This window comes from Helianthus annuus, chromosome 17 (assembly GCF_002127325.2).
Source record: "Helianthus annuus cultivar XRQ/B chromosome 17, HanXRQr2.0-SUNRISE, whole genome shotgun sequence".
Classification (NCBI taxonomy): domain Eukaryota; kingdom Viridiplantae; phylum Streptophyta; class Magnoliopsida; order Asterales; family Asteraceae; genus Helianthus; species Helianthus annuus.
This window is the reverse complement of record NC_035449.2, coordinates 17517994-17539108: the sequence shown is the minus strand read 5'-3', so window position 1 is coordinate 17539108 and position 21115 is coordinate 17517994. Positions and strand designations below refer to the sequence as shown.

The following is a 21115-nucleotide window of genomic DNA, read 5'->3' as shown; positions in this document are numbered from 1 at the left end:
GCATCACAAAGTATAATTAACCAAAAACAGTAGAACAATCATCAATTAAAGTACATCAATTCAGACTCTTGTCCACATTAAACTACTTAACCAAAAACAGTAGAACAATGAACACCCAAGTAATCACAAAGTACATCTTCAGTTTCAACACATCTCCATTCTTGTACCGACCCAACTGTTCTTTGCACTTAGCCAACTCATCAATTAAACCAGGCATTACCTCTCCGCAAACCGGACATCCCTGTTCTTCACCTTTGTCAGCCCATCTTAGGAATCCACATCCTCCAACCTATTATCGGACATCATAAGCAAGACTTTCCAACAAAGTTAAGATTCAATAAGCATAAAACAGAAGAAACTTACACATCGAATATACCAACGACCAGGATTAGCTGTCGATTCTGATTGTTTCACCACTGTTTTCGCACCACATGAACATATGATGTCTGAATGTTGAGTTTTGCCCTTGAATCGAAGCACAGATGACGAAGATGAAGACATGTTCAGGGCACTGATTAGAGGGCAGAGAATTGAGGGCAGTGAATTGAGCGATTGAGGGCAGTGATTGGGGGTCGATTGAAGAACGATAGCGATTTAGGGCAGGTTGAACCTATTAATGGGGAAGATAAAGGGTAGTTTGGACTTTTCACTACAAACTAACGGTAACAATAACGGAAACTTGGTCCGGGGGGTAAACATGCGACATAACCCCAAACAGTGGGGGGGTAAAAATGCAATTATTTCCTTAGGGGGTAGACATGCCAATGACCCCTAACCTCAGGGGGTAAAATTGCAGTCTACTCTATTACTTATTACTAGGCAATTTTACCTTTATTTTCTTTATGGCGAAACTAATATCAATCATGCCTTTATTTTTTTGTGAAGTAAAATAATATTAACTAGTAGAAGTACCCGCCGCGTTACGGCAGGGTACAGATAACTAACAGTTCCGCATATCGCTAGTGGCTGGTACAGATAACTAACAGTTTCGCATACAGCCAGTGATAACTTCGAAAGACAGAAACAAACTACAATATATACCAAGTATTGTGGAATTTTGTTTTACAGTGGCTTTTCTTATTTTCTTACCTGTATCGATTTGATCCAAATCAGATGCTATTTTGTACACCATAAAGTTCAAGTACCTATAATATCAACACATGCCATCCCGTTACTTAGGTAACATTCCTGGCCATACTTACACAAGATCAGTCCTAACATCTAAACTAAACGTGTCATTGGTAAAGCAAAGTTGTTTGCGAAAGTGAACCCAGCTGTGAAAGGTAAACCGTCTGCGAAAGCCGGTTGTGAAGCCGAAGCCAGCTATGAAGACTGTGGCTAAATTTTATCTTTCAACTGAAATTCAACATGAAACAGCCCTATTATTGGTGATTCAACATATGAGTCATTTAGACATATGAGATGAACTTACAAGTTGACAAATCAAAGGCCTAAAAATTTGTACAAAAATAGGCTCCATTAAACACTGTGATGTTCGGATTAACATCATCTCCTCCGCCCCCTATAGTTCTCAACCAAACCATCCTTATTAACAGAGGTTCATTAGAATTTAGATATCCATATCCCTAAACCATGTCACTATACATGGACGGCTGCGATATTCTTCAACTAAAAACATTCTATTAACTTCTAGGTAAATAATATCAAACAAAAAACATAAAAATAAACTTAATAGGGCATCAATCACCTGTTATACAAATTAGGAGGTAGGCTTCTTCTATCTCTTTGGTACTTCTTCGATAAACCAGACGATTGCGCCTATAAATACAGATCAAAATACTAAAAATTAGCATTATTTTAGTACTTTTATCGAAGACAATGTTCTATACGAATAAAAAAGTGGTAATCCTTATCATCCATACGCATGATAACCACTCCTAAATTATCAAAGTAATTCAATGAGAACAGTGAAGGACTTGACCAATTTTATTTTTTCCTTAATAGAGTCTAATCTAGACCAAGAATTTATATCAGCAATTTTTTTACATATGGAATCAACATTCTAAATCATTACAATTCATCATATGTTTAAAACCCCAAATATGTCTCAAAAAAACATTAAAATTTCAATCACTCTTATTGTTACGGTTGATGAGTGAAGAAACACTGGTTCAACAGATCAGAATCAATTGAACCAGGGGGTTTGAATCCGCATAAAAGGTTAGTTCTCTCTCAATTGGTTCAGTGGAAGTCGAGCTCCTTCTCCGATGATTCTGCAAAACAGAGCACCGTTAGCCTCGTCAAGGGGAGAAGAGGGTTCTCTCCTTGACCCGACTCTGGTGTGAGAATAAGTATTTGAACGGAGAAGATAAAGGTATTTGAGTAGTGAAATTGGATCTGAATTTTTACCTGAAGAATTCTCCTATTTATAACCGAGAGTTTGGGAGGGAAAATCTGTTATTGAAAAGATAACGGAAGATGCTAACGCCGTAGCGGTTATTTTTCCTTCCGTTACGTTTCTTTTAATCTTTGTTAGTTTGCCTTGATCAGACGTGGATGCACACGGATCGTGACCTGATCCTATGGCTAGGGAATTGCCACGTGGAAAGTGATCCAAGTGGAGATCATTCTTCAATTACATGCTATCGTTGTGATTTCAGGAATGTTTGTGATGATGACACGTGTCCAGACGGTTATAACCGTCTGGGTGGTGCACGATTGTACCTCTTCTAGAAGATTACTGCTGCAATCTGGTGTGACACCTTTTAGTGTGTACACAGCTGAACAAATCCTAGTCTGGGTAAAATAATATCCAAGTCTGGATATTTGGGTGGACATTTTTGGTCTCAGGGTTTTTGACCCTTTGTTAAATGGAAGGCGTCGCAAGGGTTCAGTTTTCCCTTTGGGCGCGCGACTATCGCTTGTTAGTTTCTTTCTTCCTTCTGCAAGACCAATGCGCGGCCGCGCAAGGTTAGAAAGGTTGAAAGGTCGGTTTGGTGGTATGGTCCCATATCTTTGTGGGATTTTTGGGACCTTACCCCTTCAAGTCCCCCCAGTCTAGTGTTGTACTTATGCAAATAAGTGGAGCACTGGACTTAGGAGAGAGGAATGTCTTTTTTGGGGCGCTAGAAAATGAGAAAACTTCTATGAGAAGGTTTGAATTTGTAATGATGATTTTTTTTCTTTTTTTTAGAGGAAAAAATGTGATTTGTAATCATGTTCTGTCAGGTAATGATGTCACCTGTCAGTTAAAGTGGGTATTTTTCCTCATTGGTCTCGAGATTTGTAATGGCGCTTTGTGAGGCTTCATTAATGAAGAAGTGACCCAAGTTCCTGTAGCGCCGTTTGGATGTGACAGTTCTGATAGTTAATGATGGATTTCTCTTTTTTCGAGATGTTGAGTTCTTTTTGTATGTGTATGTTTGAAACGCTTGATCTTAGTTGAGTTTTGTCAAAGAAGATGAAGCGTTCTTACCACACTCGTCTTATGCTAGATGCTCTTAGAGTGTATGATGCTGCTGAAGGTCTCGTTCTTCTGTCTCGTTCACCGCCTCTCATTGTTGCACCGGTGAAGAAACTGATCAAGCCTGTTTCCCCTGCAATTGCTGATTCTGAGTGCAAAATCTCTTGTCATACTGACGTTTCTGCTGGTGTCGATGCTGTATTGGATGTTGGTGGATTGATGACTCGGTTTCCGATGCTTCAGAGGGGGGAATGTCGGTTGGTATACCGACGTCGGAGGATTCGCCGGAGCAGGCAGGTGTCTTCTGTTGATGATGGTGCTGGTGCTAACTAGACATTGAAGCCCAGGGTCTGCCTCCGTCTTTGTTAATGCTTTTTTTTTCTTGTTTGTAAGCTTTTGGGTACTGGACATGATTATATTTTTTTGAAGATCATTGTGATGATCTTGTTAAGTGTTTGTGTTACACTTTTTGATAATGTATATGATTATATACTTTTTTGAAGATTGTTTGCTATGATTCGTATATGTGTGTATTACAATATGTTGCATGTGTGTAATTACTTTTGAATAGGTGAGGCGAATGAGGAATGGTATTGTGCTCATGTGTGAACGTTTGTCAACAGTTTGCCTGTTTTGAGACTGTTCATGAGGTGTACAATGTTTGACCATGTCGTTTTCGCGCGAACCAAAGAAATTTCATGCAATTTGTAATAAACAGTGATGTTACTAAAAGTAATACTTGTATTGATAAAAGCGCAAGGCCCGTGATACAAGATAAGATAAGGAAATACATCGCCTGTATGTTCTTTTTGCTTTATAGGTTTGTTTACATGTAACACCTGCGCAATTGTTGCGCGTTCCAGGTGCGGGGAACGAGAGTCCCATCGACCCTTTTTAGGGTATATGCTCCTTTGCCTAAGACTTCGTTAATGACATACGGTCCTTCCCACCTTGGCGCTAATTTGCCGGGTTTTTCGGCGTTTGAAGCCTCGTTGTCGCGCAAGACAAAATCTCCGGGGACAAACGTGCAAATACGTACCCGCGCGTTGTAATATTTTTCTAACTTGGATTTGTACCTTGCTTCTGCTATGGCCGCGTTCTCGCGCCTTTCTTCCAGAAGGTCTAAATCCATCCTCCGTTCTTGTTCATTGTCCTGCTTTTCCATTGCTAACATGCGCGGCGAGGGTAGGCCTATTTCAGCTGGAATGACAGCTTCTGACCCATAGACTAAACTGAACGGTGTTTCTCCGATGCTAGTCTTTGGCATTGTTCTGTGCGCCCAGAGGATGCTGGGAAGCTCGTCAACCCACCCCCTGCGCGCTGTCCCAAGTCGCGCTTTTATACCGTCAACGATTTGTTTGTTTATGCTTTCTACCTGACCATTCGCTTGAGGATGCGCGACGGAGGCGAAGATGTGCTCAATGTTCATTTCTTTGAACCATTTTTGAAGGTCTTCCGCAGCAAAGTTTGTACCATTGTCAGAAATAATGCGCAATGGTAACCCAAATCTGCAAATGATATGTTCCCATATGAATTTGCGGATGACCATTGCTGTTGTTGTGGCCAAAGCTTTAGCTTCTACCCACTTTGTGAAGTAATCCACTGCAACGATGATGAATTTTACTGCACCCGGCGCGTCAGGAAATGGGCCAACAAGATCGATGCCCCACTGTTGGAAAGGCCAGGCGGAAGTAACGGGAATTAGCGGATTTTTAGGTCGAAGCGTCTTTGGTGCATGGCGTTGACATGCCTCACACCTTCGTAATAGATCAACTGCATCCATGTGCATGTCTGGCCAATAATACCCAGCGTTCATTATTTTTGCCACGACCATACGCGGTCCTGCGTGTATCCCACATAATCCCTCGTGGATTTCTCTGACCAGATACTGAGCGTCTGTTTTATCAACACAACGTAGTAATGGACCCATGAATGATTTCCGATAAAGGACGCCATCCGCCATTTCATAATTTATTGCTTTGTTGAGGTCTTTGAAGTCGACACACATTCTCCACCCGCCATTATGTTTTTGCACCATGACTGGATTGGCAACCCATGTATGGTATTTCACTTTGCGCAAGATTCCCGCGTTGAGCAATTCTGTTACTTGCTCGTCCATCGCTTTTGCTTTTTCTTCGCTGAAGCTGCGCCTTCCCTGAACGACCGGATCTACTGATGGTTTGGTGTTTAAACAATGTTGCGCGATATCGCGTGGAACCCCAGTCATGTCTGCTGGGCACCAGGCAAATATATCTTTGTTGTTAGACAACAAGCTTTTCAGCTGTACACGTATTGTTGGTGACATGGCGTGTCCTAGCAAAATGGTTTGCTCTGGGTATTCGCCGTTCAGAACCCATTTCTCTGGTTCGTTTGGTGCTGAAGTTTTGACTGCCTTTGCTGGAGGTTCATCATCTATGGACATGACTTCCTTGCTTGAATAGAGAATTGCAACTCCGGTTTCCGTTGGAAATCCACAAGCCGCATGTGGGATGGAAGTGATCATGCTGAATTCTCTTTGCGACCTTCTCCCGAGCAAAATGTCATGTCGTGATGTTGCTGGCATGACCATGAAATTTACTGTAACTGTTCGTGAGTGTTTGCCATCTGATAAGGTCACCGGGAAAGCAATTTGCCCCAACGGGAAAACAGCTTCATTACAGAATCCGGTGAGAGGAAAATCGACCTGTTCCAAACGTGCTTTATCTTCCGGATCCAGCTGCTTAAAGCACTGTTCATATATGATGTCCATCGAACTTCCTGGATCTATGAACATATAGTCCGTCCGGTAATGACCAAAAATACAGGTGACAATTACTGGTCGTTCTTCCTGAGGGCCCCCAGGAACAACAGGGAACACGACTTGTTGTTCTCTCCAGTGTTGATCATAATTTCGTTTGCTTGTTCTTCGTGATGGTCCCCCTTGAACCATGTGTATTTGTTTCTGATGACCGCCATCTTTGTACTGGCTGAATTGGATGTTTCCCCAAGGTGGGATTACCAGATTCAATTCTGTAATGTTAACTCCTTCTCCAGATCTGATGTCTGAGGAATCAGATCTGGTGATTGCGTTTAACGCAGTTTGGTATTTACTAATCCCATGCTTTGGGAATCTTATTTTCTGGAAATTGTTTCCGATGTTTGGTCGAGGACCATGCTGCCGGTGAGAAGACGAATTCTCTGCCATCAGAAAAATGAGATGAACTGAACCGAAACGAGATAGGAACTAGAAAAACTGAGAAAACGGTGGGCGCCAATGAAGAAACACTGGTTCAACAGATCAGAATCAATTGAACCAGGGGGTTTGAATCCGCATAAAAGGTTAGTTCTCTCTCAATTGGTTCAGTGGAAGTCGAGCTCCTTCTCCGATGATTCTGCAAAACAGAGCACCATTAGCCTCGTCAAGGGGAGAAGAGGGTTCTCTCCTTGACCCGACTCCGGTGTGAGAATAAGTATTTGAACGGAGAAGATAAAGGTATTTGAGTAGTGAAATTGGATCTGAATTTTTACCTGAAGAATTCTCCTATTTATAACCGAGAGTTTGGGAGGGAAAATCTGTTATTGAAAAGATAACGGAAGATGCTAACGCCGTAGCGGTTATTTTTCCTTCTGTTACGTTTCTTTTAATCTTTGTTAGTTTGCCTTGATCAGACGTGGATGCACACGGATCGTGACCTGATCCTATGGCTAGGGAATTGCCACGTGGAAAGTGATCCAAGTGGAGATCATTCTTCAATTACATGCTATCGTTGTGATTTCAGGAATGTTTGTGATGATGACACGTGTCCAGACGGTTATAACCGTCTGGGTGGTGCACGATTGTACCTCTTCTAGAAGATTACTGCTGCAATCTGGTGTGACACCTTTTAGTGTGTACATAGCTGAACAAATCCTAGTCTGGGTAAAATAATATCCAAGTCTTGATATTTGGGTGGACATTTTTGGTCTCAGGGTTTTTGACCCTTTGTTAAATGGAAGGCGTCGCAAGGGTTCAGTTTTCCCTTTGGGCGCGCGACTATCGCTTGTTAGTTTCTTTCTTCCTTCTGCAAGACCAATGCGCGGCCGCGCAAGGTTAGAAAGGTTGAAAGGTCGGTTTGGTGGTATGGTCCCATATCTTTGTGGGATTTTTGGGACCTTACCCCTTCAATGAGTAATTACAATTTACCATACCACGGATTTTCTTCTTTTTTTTTCCACCTACGTTGCTGCCGTTGGTAGCAATTCTCCTCGTCGCTGTCGCCACCGTCGGAGTTCAGGCCTCGCCGCTATCGCCACCGTCGGAGAAGCCGTTGGTTTCCTTTAGACGCTTGACCGTCTGAGTTCAGACCTCGCCGCTATCGCCACCGTCGGAGAAGCCGCTGGTTTCCTTTGGACGCTTCAGTTTCTCTCTCTATCATCTGCGTTAGTGTAGGTAATGAGGAAAAAGGAAGAAAATTGAAGTGGGCGGTGGAAGGCATGGATTACAAATGCGTGCTCAATGGACAGCGAATTTACGAAAATACCCTCAATACTACTGTAGCAATCATTTTTTTTTTGAACGGCAAAATCACTTTATATATATATATATAAAGAGCCAGCAAGCAGCTAAGAAAACACCCCAAGGAAACAAAAAACGAAAACGAAACAAAAAGGAAAAACGGATTACAACATTTCAATAATGTCAAAGAGCTTCCACTTCTCCCAGCCTGGAATCGGAAGATCGGATCGGTTATTAATCCATAAGAAGACGTCCTCTTTGATCATGTCCACAGTTTTCGAAATCGGAATAAACTTATTATTGAACGTCTTCTCGTTCCTCGCATCCCAAATACGCCAAATCGTCCCCATAACGATCGAATAAACTACCCTCTTCCATGTTTTACTTCCCGGTTGCGACTTCAGGTAATCCACAAGGGTCCGAAGGTCTTGGCTGTCGGCAGGGTAACTGACTCGCATCCAGGCTACAATATTCCACCATATGCATTTAGACCACAGGCATTTAACAAAAATATGTTGTCATTTGATATTTACCTTTATTTTCTTTATGGCGAAACTAATATCAATTATGCCTTTATTTTTATGTAAAGTAAAATAATATTAATTACGTCAGATTCGTTTTCATTTAAACCATGAAGTCGACACGAATGTGTTTCAACTTTTAACACTTTAGATATTCGGCATCCACTTTCTTTTTCCTCTTTTCTCTTTTTGTTAAATGATCTAGAAAAATGAAATATTCCCATTTTTACTGAAGTCAATTTTTTGTACTTTTACTCATATGCATAGTGTTCTAACTTCTAATTACAGTCACATAAATATAATCTGTTAATCACTCAATTTGTTTTTTTTTTTTAAGGAACGAGAATCAAAATTCAGGATTTTGTAAATAATCTGAATGATGTTTGGAATATGAAAGTTGACGATGGGGAAAAAAACTTTAGGGGGAGTGAGAGAGCGTGGACTGATGTCCTGTACCGAATAACAAAACGTCAAACAGGTCGGAACCCGTTACTACATTTTTTGTATCCAATCTGCCCGGGTGTGTTTCGAAGTTGTTATTGTGGAAGGCCTTCCAACCGTACGGGATCGTTAAGGACGCATATGTTGCGAAGAAAAGGGATGCAAGGGGAAACTACTTCGGGTTCGTAAGATATGCCAATGTAAAAAATGTGGAGGAAGTTCTAAGAGGGATGAACACGGTGACGATCTTCGAAGCAAAACTAGTTGTTTCGCTTGCGAAGTTCGACAAAGACCATAAGAAATTCGAGAATAATGGGGAATGGTTAGGCCAAGAGAAGATGCCAGTTAGGCAGCCACCGAAACCAACGGTAAGCTGGCAACCGGCGAGGCGGACGGAAGGTGTCTCGTACAGTGAAATAGTTTGTGGGCAAACTGTGAGGGGGGTCGGATCTCGCAAACAGGTGACAGCAGCTGAGGATATTGATTTATATCCGAAACATTGCTTTGGTAGATTGGTGATAGGGGGTGCTAAAGATCCGATGGCGGTAAGTTACCTCCGGGTAATGCTAAGTGGAGGTGGGTACGGAGATACGGCTATAAGCTATGTCGGAGGGTTGCACTTCTTGCTCGTGTTTAAGGATAGGGGCGAGGCAGTCGGGTTCCTAGAAAGGATGGACTTGTGGCAGGAATTTTTTCCATCCCTGGATGTTTGGGAGGGGCAGGAGATTCAGCATGATAGGATTGCCTGTGTCAAAATAGAAGGTGTTCCTATCAAGCTTCGAGACAGCCTCCAATTCGACAAGATTGGGGAGGCTTTTGGAAGGGTTATCAGGAAATCAGACTTTTCTTGGGCATCATCAGATGTTTCTTTTGGCCGGTGCCATGTTATTACGAACCATAAGGGTCCGATTCAGGAGGAGGTCGAGTTATTATGGAAAGGAAACGGGTTTCCGGTATGGGTGACGGAAGAAAACGACGGGTGGTTCGCCTCTGTTGTCTCATCAATGTCAACTCCGGCTGCGGTGAGCCCAATAATATCGGTGGAGTCAGTTAACGGAGAAGAGGACAAACTCGAAGATGGTGAAATACGAAGTGAACCGGAGGATATTCCGGCGAGGGGCGATCGGAATCATGGGAGGTTGGTCGGGGAAGATGATTCGTTGGGGGCAACTGAAGGGTTGCATGGGGTATCTCAACAATCTCTGCATGTGGAGTCCATGCAGCCGCCATCTGGGAAAGGGGAATCACGTGGGGATAGGCATGATGGGGAAGGTGGACAGCACGCGCACAGTTTGGATGGGGGATCTATTGATTTAAACAGAATGGGCCAATCTTTTACAGTTGGGCTCAATTCTAGCAACATGGATGTGGACCCAACTTCCAGGTCAAGGAAAAGGCCTAGGGCATGCAGGAGCCCCACCCACGCTTCTCCTCAGACCCAGGAGGATACAATCAGACCTAAACTCAATATACCTGACGTCGACCCCTGCCCTTCCATCAATTTTGCTCCTCTAAAAGAATATCCCACGCCTGCTGTTAATGAAGCCTTTGAATGGAGAGCCCCGGTCGGCTCGCCGCCACCGTCTCCTCCACCTCCACCGGCGGCTCCGGCGAACACGAATAGAGAGAACGAGATGATTGTTGGCACGATTAATCTGAACGACGAGGAATCGGTCGGACAGGTCAGCGAAGCCGATCATACCATTACAATAGGATCGAAAGTTGGGTTTCAATTGAATGGCTTCAGCAGCAAGGTAAGTGAACTGATTCATGGTGAAGGTGGCTCCAATGTTCCCAAATGAATATTCTATCGGTGAATCTGAGGGGGGTCAGGGACCCAAGAAAGTCCGAGTGGATCAAGGGATTAAAGACAACACACGGGGCGCATTTCTTAGCCATCCAGGAGACAAAGTTTGGTGCGTCAAGTAAATCTTTATTCAGTAAATTTTGGGGCAGATCTGCCTTTGATTTCGAGGCAGTAGAGGTGGTGGGGGCATCAGGGGGTCTGGTGTCAATGTGGGATCCTGCAGTTTTTAAAAAAACGGGTGTTTTTAAACACCGTCATTTTCTGGTTATCTACGGAACGCTTAGTGTGACAGGGGAGCCAATCAATGTAGTTAACATCTACGCACCCAATGAGCCAGTGAACAGAAGACACTTATGGGTCGACTTGGTGGCGGTTAAGAATGGTACGGCTGGAAATTGGGTACTGATCGGGGATTTTAACGACGTTCGGTGTCCAGACGAGAGACTCAATTCTGAGTTTGTAGCCCTTAACGCTTTTCATTTTAACCAATTCATTGAAGATGCAGATCTTTTGGAGTATAATTTGGGGGGGTGTAAGTTTACATACCACTCTGATAACGGGCAAAAATTAAGTAAATTGGACAGGGCCTTGGTGTGTAGAGGCTTTATGAACCAGTGGCCTACGGCCTCATTAGTGGCTTTTTCGAATTTAGTCTCCGATCACTATCCTATTTTTCTCTCAACCATACCTACGGACTATGGCCCAATCCCTAGTAGGATCTTTAACTCATGGTTGGAGCTCCCAGGTTTTGTGGAGCATATAATGGGCCTTGGCTCAAGTTTTATATTTGAGGGTCCCGCTGATTTATGTATAGCCACAAAGTTGAAGTGGCTGAAGTTTCAAGCGAAAGAATGGGTTCGTGAATATAAGGCGGGCAGTACGGGGTTATATGCTAATAAAGTAGCTCTTCTGGATGACTTGGAGATTCTAGCCGAAACCAGAAATCTTTTACCTCATGAGCTCGAACTGAGATCTGAGTGTAAAAAATACATTGCAGAATCCGACAGGCTAAAGGTTTTAGACTTACAACAAAAGTCTAGAATCAAGTGGGCAATTGACGGGGATGAGAACTCTAAGTTTTTTCATGGGATTATAAACGCCAATACCAGTAGTAATAGAATAAACGGATTGATGATCAATGGCAATTGGATTACGGCTCCACCGGTGGTTAAAGATTTTGTGCATTCTTTTTTCTACGAAAAGTTTATGGAACCCTTGGAGTCTAGACCGACCTTGGTTTGCCCGAATCTTTCGGTACTATCTGAGTCAGATTCTGAGGATCTGGTTAAACCGTTTTCTCTTTTGGAAATCAAAGAGGCTGTTTGGGAATGCGATGGCGATAAGGCCCCGGGCCCAGATGGTATCAATTTTCGCTTTCTAAGGCGGTGTTGGAATGTGGTGGAAGGTGATTTTGTTAGCTTGTTGGAGGAGTTTTTTCATAACCCAGGTTTTAGTCAAGGGTGCATGTCATCATTTATAGCCTTAATTCCGAAGGTGAGTGACCCGGCGGGCCTCTCGGATTTTCGGCCGATTAGTTTGGTGGGATGTATTAATAAAGTCATTTCTAAAGTACTTGCAAACTGGCTGAAATTGGTCATTCATGGGCTTATCTCGGAGGAACAGACGGCGTTTTTAGCAAATAGAAGCATATTAGACGGTCCCTTGATGTTGAATGAAATTGTTGCTTGGATGAAGCGTATAAAAAAAGTGGGGATGATATTTAAAGTGGACCTCGAAAAGGCATATGACACTTTGAATTGGGGCTTTCTCGATTCAATCATGGAGCAGATGCAGTTTCCGGTTAGGTGGAGGGCTTGGATAATGGCGGTGGTCTCCTCGGCTAAGGCTTCGGTTTTAGTAAATGGGTCCCCAACCCAAGAGTTTCAATGCGGGAGGGGGCTTAGACAAGGGGACCCGATATCCCCGTTTCTATTCCTTATTGCCATGGAGGCGCTTTCTGGTGTAATCAAGAAGGCGTGTTCACTTGGCATATATAAGGGTTTAGTGTGTGGTTCGCAGGGGCCGGCTTTGTCGCATTTTCTTTATGCGGACGATGTCGTTTTTATGGGGGAATGGTCGGAGGAAAATGCACGTAACTTAAAAAGAATTATGAGATGCTTCTACCTCGCATCGGGGTTACGCGTTAACCTTGCAAAAAGTAGCTTGTTTGGGGTAGGGGTAGGTCCGGCACAAGTTCAAGGCTTGGCGTCTATTTTGAGATGTCAAGTTGGCGCCTTCCCTTTCAAATATTTGGGGCTGCAAATTGGAGCCAACATGAACCTAGTCAAGCACTGGAAACCCGTGGTGGATACGTTTAAAAGAAGACTGTCGATTTGGAAGGCAAATACACTCTCGTATGGTGGGCGAATTACGTTGATCAAGTCGGTACTCAACTCGCTTCCAACATATTATTTTTCCATTTTCAAAGCTCCGAGTCAAGTGATTAGGGAGCTAGAAAGGCTGAGGCGGGATTTCTTATGGGGTGGGGGAGCGGAAGGGAATAAGATGTGTTCGGTGGCATGGGATGAAGCAACGATTACAAAAGAACTGGGCGGTTTAGGTATTCATTCTCTTCGTGAAACGAACATTGCCATGCTCGCTAAATGGTGGTGGCGATTCAAAGAGGATCGCAATGGGCTATGGAGAAAGGTTATTTGGGGCTTTCATAATAGTAACAGGTCGTGGAACTTTATCCCGAGCAAGCTTTCCACGCCGGGTGTATGGAAGCAGGTAGCGCAGATTAATCGAGACCTTTCAGCTATGAATATCAGATTGTCAGAATTGTTTCGAGGCATCCCTGGTAATGGTTTGGACATATCTTTTTGGAATGATTATTGGATTTTTGAGGTACCATTGGCAGTGAAGTTCCCAGCTTTGTTCGAACTTGAAAGAAACAGAAATGCGAGTGTTGCGGATAGAGTGCAGGTGGTTAATGGTGCGCTGCAGCAGGCTTTTTATTGGAGGCGCCAGATCTGCTCCGCAGCCGAGTTTAGGGAATCCGGTGAACTCGTGGCAGCGTTAAATTCGGTAATATTTGGCAATGGCTCAGACAGGTGGCACTGGAGTTTGGATACGACTGGCCGTTTTACTGTGAAGAGCCTGAAGGAACTAATGCAGAGCAGGAGGAGTCCGGGGTTGGGTCAGGGATTTGTTTGGAACTCTTTGACTCCACTGAAGGTCAACTTCCTACTATGGAGGGTATATATGGGACGTGTACCAACAAGGGTGGCTTTGCGAAACCGTAATATTCAAGTTTCGTGTGTTAGATGTCCTATATGTGGTGCCGAGGATGAAACGGTTGAGCATGTATTCATCTCATGTACATTTGCGTAAAGATTATGGGATGAAATGGGTCAGTGGGTGAGGATTCAGGGGCTTTTTTTGCTGGAAAGAAAGGACATAATTAACTTTCATCTATTCGCCCGGGGATCGGCTAAGTGGAAGAAGATAGTTTATGCGGTAACGCAAACGGTTGTTTGGTGTTTATGGCGGTGTCGTAATGATGCAGTTTTTAACAACAAGCAGCCTCGGATCTGGAATGTGGTTGAAGAGGTCAAATCTATGAGTTTTTTATGGGTCAAAAGTAGAGCCAAAGCTACAGGCCTTAGCTGGGATGTATGGAGGTTATTTAATTTGGCTTCTTTAGGTGTGTAAGTCAATTGGGGTGGATGTGATGCACTGTATGTTTTTTCTTTCTTTTTTGCTCACTGTTGCTTTTGATGTGGTGTATCTTGTAAGCTGGTGTGGGTTAACTAATGTTAACCTTTGGATAAATAAATAAATTGGCGATTTTGTTGGCCGTTCAAAAAAAAATCTGAATGATGTTTGACTTTTTTGTAATATTTATTCTTTTGTGTGGTATAAGATTGTTTTGTAATTGTTTCTAGAAACCAAAAGAGAGCGACCATGTTGCATCCATGTCATCCGCTCGTCACTTTCAACATTATAACTTATCAAATAAAAAAAAGATATTTTATCTTTTTATTAATGCAATTTGAAAGACCTTGATACCAAAATCTTATTATTAAATGGAACATAAATTAAACCTTAGGGTAAGGTTCATTGGAGAAGAAATTTAATGTGAGAAGAAAAAGAAGAAAGAGCATATTAGTAAAATACTATTTCATTTATAACTCATATAATTAATTTTAAATCTTTAATTAATTAGTCAACTAATCATTAATTAACCTACATATAATCTACAAAACCTACACATATCAAAATTTTCCTACATATACCCTACACATTATAGAGTTTTATCCTACACAGTCGAAATTTATCCTACACACTTCGAAATATATCCTACGCAACTCGTAATTTATCCTACACGACTAGTAATTTATTCTACACTTTAAATTAAGTTGTTTTTCTAATTTGAAAAAAGTATATATTTTGAAAAGGGGTTACAAATTTAATTTAATTAGTTATTAAAGGGGAAGAATACAAATTAATGATTTTTGTAAGTTTACCAATATACCCTTATATTAAAATTAAATCCAAATATTAAATGAAGTAAAATGAAGCATTCTTATTAGTTGAAACTTCTTCTTTTTTCTTCTTACAAAAAAATTCTTCTCATTTGAACCCTCCACTTAAACCTTATTAAAGAAACTAGTAAAATTCCCCGTGCTATGCGGTGGGAATACGGTCAGTATCAGTTCATTTTGTTACGGTATCCGTATTTCATACGGTACCAGCACTCAGTATAACAACTGATATAGAATTAAAAAAGAAAAAGTCATGATAGACTTGAAGGGATGTGGACACGTGTTATAATTGATTTAAAACTATAAAAACGAATGTCGGTAAATTTTCCGATAGCACTGATAGCTGTATCGATACTTTTTGGTCCGGTGAATGAACTAAATCAAGAGGGAGGGGTGAAGCGAGTCTTTTTTTATACTTATGTCTGTGTATGTTTTGTTCTTGAGTTAACTTCCATTTTGCTCCCTGTGATTTGGTCATTTTAACGGTTTTGCCCCATTAGTTTAAAAATAGCCATTTTCCTCCCTGATTTTTCTAACTTATCGTCATTTTGCTCCCGCCTCTAACTTCATCCAAAAAATCCATTAACTAGAAGGGTATTTTAATAATTTTATAGATAAAAGCAAGGGCATGTAAGTCTTTTCACCTAAATAAACTTATAACTTGTTTATTTACATGTATATAAGTAATTCTTTTCTGATCCCCCATCTTTCCAACCACTTTTTCTACCGGCCACCACCATCTACAACCATCCACCACCACCACCACCTGCAACTACCACCAGCCAACCACGACTACCGTGACTTTTAACTAAACGTTTTAATTGAGTTAGAGCCAGGGAGTAAACTACTGAAATACCCCTACTTTAATTGAACGTTTTAAATGAGTTAGAGGCAGAGAGCAAACTGGCGACAAACTCGAAAGATCAGGGAGGAAAATGACTATTTTTAAACTATTGGAGCAAAACCGTTAAAATGACCAAACGACAGGGAGCAAAACGAAAGTTAACTATTTGTTCTTTCGAAACATATCAAATTAATATTTCATGTGGTTTTCACCAGAATTTTAATTTTTAGTTGTTCAAACTGTACTAGTTGTAATATTTGTTTTTATTGATTTTCTATGTTACTGGGTTTGATGGAAGCCAATATACATGGGTAATGGTGAAATCTCAAAAAGGGGGAGGGAGAGGTCATGGGTGCAAGTCTCACAGACGACAGAAATAAAAGAAATTTGCCGTTCAAAAAAATGTGAAATCTCAAAAGATAAAAAAAGCCAAAAGACACCTGGCAATTAATTATTGAAATGTGAGTCAACAACATGTGAAGTTAGCGTTACTATAGCTAACAACTTGATTCCTACTTGGGTATCACGGTGGGAGCCAACATGAACAGAATCAGTAATTTGAGTCCAAATGTTGAAATTTTCGATAAAAGATTATCGGTTTGGAAAGCTAAAACTATGTCCATAAGGGGTAGACTTACTTTGATTAACTTTATTCTGAAGAGTCTCCCTTTATATTACTTTTCTTTATATAAAGCCCCAGTTGGTATTATTAAGACTCTTGAAGCTAAGATGAGAAAGTTTCTTTGGGCGGGTTATGGTGACAATAACAAAATGAACTGGGTGGCTTGGGATTGGGTCACTTGGCCCAAGGAAAAAAAGGAGGGTTGGGTATTAACAGACTCAAAGAAGTCAATGAGGCGCTTCTCTATAAGTGGGGATGGAGATATAGGGTTGATAGTCAAAGTTTATGGAGGAGAGTGGTGGAAGCTTGTCATAATAAAAACAATCAAAGAAGCTTCCTCCCTTTAAACGGTAAGTACACGGGGTGCTGGAAAAACATTATGAACCTAATATCCAAAATGAAATTAAACGGGAAAGGTATTAATCAGGTTATTAAGGGCAAAGTGGGGAATGGGATGGATGTCCATTTTTGGCTAGATACCTGGATAAGTGATCTTCCGTTCGTGGAAAGATGGCCCCATTTGTTAGTTTTGGATTCAAATAAATCTTGCAGGGTTTCAGAGAGATTTGAAACGGGTCAAGGTGATGGAGTCTACGCTTGGAATTGGGTTAGACAACCCGAGACGAATGCGGAGCTTAAGGAATGGCAGGAATATAAAGAAGTTATTAAATCCGTAAATTTGTCAAACAATAGGGACTCGTGGATTTGGAACATTGACAGACAGGATGGCTTCTCGGTGAAATCAGTAAAAAAGACAATAATTTCTGATAGGGGTAGCAGCAACCTTGCAAAGTTCAAGTGGTGCAAATGGGTTCCAATTAAATATAATATCATGGCCTGGAGAGGTAATTTGGATAGGCTTGCAACTAGAGTTCATTGAGAAGAATGAACGTGGAAATTTTATCGGTTATGTGCCCTTTCTGCAACGAGTATAAGGAATCTGTAGATCATTTGTGTAACGCCCGGCTCTTTTGTACTTTCCATTTATAGAAGGTTTTGTTCGTATTTCTATTTTCGGAAACTTTGTATTCTTGTAATCGTTCCCTTCTTTGTAATCATTGTCAAACCGAGACTTGGATCATTAATGAAGCTTATATTTTGTTACATCTATGTTAAACGCATTCTATGTATACTCGTATGTTCGATTTGGTGAATCAATCTATGTTTAATCGTGATTCTTGGAAATTATGTGCGAAACTTGTAATTAATCTAAATTTATGCATGGAACGTATTTAGAACAAGAACAACACTTGATTTGATACTTATACGCGTAATTATACTTAGTTTATACTCCTCGTACTTGGGTTTACCTTAAAATATGCGTTTGTGGCAAGAATGGTCCTTAAAACACCTTAAAACATCAATTACACAACTCCAGGGGCCAAATTGTAAATTTTGAAACTTATTCCAAATAAACAAGCCCGCGCGGCCCGCGTGGACTTACCCTGAAACCTCAAGCGGGCCGCCTGGACCTCATATCTGCAGAAAATATGGACAGTCGCGACCAGGTTCATTTTTGAGCGGGATTCTTTGGTTTAAACCGAGTTTTGGCCATTGTTAACCCCTCTAATCAACCCTAATCACCTCCCTATAAGTACCCAAGGCCCTCCAAACACTTGGACACTTTCATCACACTCAAATCTCTCAAAAACACTCTCAAGTTCCAGCAAGAATCTGCATTTTCGGACAGATTCATACCTCTACACTAAACTTGGTATAACTTGCTCATTTCTTGATGAAAACACTTGATTCTTCTTCCTAATTGCTTGGTTAATCATGGAGTTTGATTCCTTGACTTCTCCTTGGAGAAATCAGACCTGGAATTGCTCCGAAATTGACCAAAAACTTTCTGTTTTGTTACATCTTATGCAAACTTCATTCAACTTGTGTTTAACACAACTCAAACCAATGTCCTAATGCTTACAACCCCTCTTATGGTTGGTTAAGCTTAAAAACATGGTTGAGACACTTAAATCAGAGGTTAAAACCTCACAAACTTTCTGTTTTAATTAGGGTTTTACCCACAAGTAGTGTACAAGTATGAAACTTGTTGAATGTGTGATGGTTGGACTAGCTTGGGCTATCCTTCATAGAAATCCACTCACTACTTGATGATTTTTTTTCCATAGATTAGTTGTTGTTATTACCTTAATACTTGTATGTTCATGACCCTCCTTGTTGTTTATAACAACAAGTGTAGTGGTGAACAATAGAGGTGCCTAAATGGAAGCTTGTTCTTCCTACCTCATGTATGAACTCTATGTCACAAAGAGGTGCCTAAATGGAGACATTAATCTCCTACCTCATGCTTGAATCATATAACTTGTAATCTATATATTATCTAAGTTATTCTGTATATAAATACCTAAGTAACTAAACTTAATGATAACTAAATAGTTACTTGTTAAGAATATGTTACATCATCTATGACCATGCTCTTGTTACGACTCTAATGGACCTTTGAATCCATGAAATCATACCAACTCTTTTGAGTTTAATAGTGTCAAGAACAAGGGTTATGTGTACAAGATGATTATTTTCACCTACATTATTTTCTATACATTTAAGACTTCGAATCTATAATCTTTCGATTTCCCCAAACTCACACACCTTCGCTTTCCTCGTGTAGAAGGACAAGGTGCTCCAAACTAATTCATCCACCAAACTTGCTCTCGGAACTTCAAGTCAAGACTTGTAAACCGTGAGTATACTCGAACCCATTTTACTTTTAAACACTTTGGGTGCAACATGTATTCTATATTAAACGCACGTGACACTTGAAACTTATTTGAAACATGCTCTATCCTTTTAAACATGAAACATGAAACTTGTGATACTTGAGACTATTTTGTGCTATGTGAACGTTTAATCCTTGTGTGTAGTTCCGCCTTAACAATGGTAGCGCTATAGGGGTAATGCACCTCCCCGTTAGTCTTTGGGGTATTGTTAGGAGGAGACATATTAACCTCCCGTGAAACTTTGGGTTAGGTACTTTAACGCATTGGAAACTTGGGCTATCACTTGGACTGCGTAAACTAGCATGGTTGAAACTATTTTAATATGTTCATGTTGGATACGAGTTTTTATTCTATTATGCTATGTAAACAAACTTGTATACTCGCTCTTTGCTTTTGCATTGAAACTCTATTTTAATACATGTTGCAGGTTGATTATTGAAGTATGGATGATTGATGAAACAAGCTTAGGGTGGACTAGATACACACCTAAATTTATCTATCTTTTGTTGTTATGATTTTGGTTGAAACAATGTTGTTATCTCCTTTTGAATTTGTATGACATTTAGTATTGCAATGAAATTTGAATTAAATTAAATATTGTCACATAGTGTTATGACGTCTCTAGCAATCTATACACACTTCGTCTCATCCCGATGTTTCCGCCATCGATTGGGGTGTGACAGATTGGTATCAGAGCCATAACTATAGGGAATTATGAAAATTGCCATGCTTTTGCCGTAATCTATAGTTCTAGGAATTTTGCCTCTTATTTGTTGTTTAAAACTTTTGTGCTCTACCATGCATGCTTCCTAGCTATACTTTCTATTAAAATTATGTGCCTTTCCTAAGGCTAACACTAATACACTTATGCTATTTTTATGCTCTTATAACACCAACGAGAAGAATTTACCAAAATAGGCGTGAAACCCACAATTTGGTAAACGACTCTCATTCTACCTTTAATCTATTTTGCACGAAATTTCACCATTAAGCTAGGAGTGACATCCACAACTTAATGGTAATTTCCATTTCAACTCTAGTGGACCCTCGTCAAAGTGTCAAAATTTTATTTTGATCGACGAGTACCAACCACATTTAGGGTACGAAATCGTCAAGTTAGGGGTGAAACCCGCATCTCGTCGATTAAGTCCCATTCCTCGATTTTTATTCTCGCCAAAGTCCCGAATGTTTCAATCATTTAGAGATGTGTAGTAACCGGAAGGGTAAGATACCGTTAATCGCTTCTCGACGAGAGTATCTTACTTATAGGCCAAAGCACAATATCTCTAATTCGAAAGAACTTTCGACCCACTTTGGAATAGTCGACGTTTCTCTACCCGAAACAATCCAATGTTTTATTGAGCCTCTCTTTTATGTATCTCAATTTATATGTGATTTTATACTTGAACGTTCATTCATTTCCAAATGTCGTTTTAATCATTTCGCACGTTATCGCAATCACAAACAATAATAATTCCTCGTGAACAAACTAAATTTACGATGCTTTCGTTTATTCATGTTATGCTATGTGGAATTCATGACTATGCTATATGAAACACTTTTATGCTATGTAAATCAAATTGAACCTTTTATGCTATGTGAATCAAATTGAACCTTTTATGCAATGTGAATCAAATTGAACCTTTGATGCTATGTGAACCTTTATGCTATGTGATCAATTTCGTTTTCTTAAACAAACATTATGACCAAGTCTCACCTATTCGTTCTTTTGAATCTTAGATGTCTTCTCGTCACTC

At 40.7% G+C, this 21115-nt stretch overlaps 1 long non-coding RNA gene across 2 annotated transcripts; it reads right to left on the bottom strand.

Annotated features, from left to right (window-relative positions):
• Positions 1 to 1329: 1329 nt before the first annotated feature.
• LOC110938391 lies at positions 1330 to 7859 on the bottom strand. 2 transcript variants are annotated; one of them, XR_004886253.1, is made up of 3 exons: positions 7592 to 7859; positions 1433 to 1779; positions 1330 to 1356 (listed from the first exon to the last, which is right to left on the bottom strand). It is a non-coding gene; the product is annotated as an uncharacterized LOC110938391 (long non-coding RNA). The 2 variants fall into 2 exon arrangements; XR_004886254.1 differs by having other exon boundaries at positions 1338 to 1629; positions 1709 to 1779.
• Positions 7860 to 21115: the final 13256 nt, after the last annotated feature.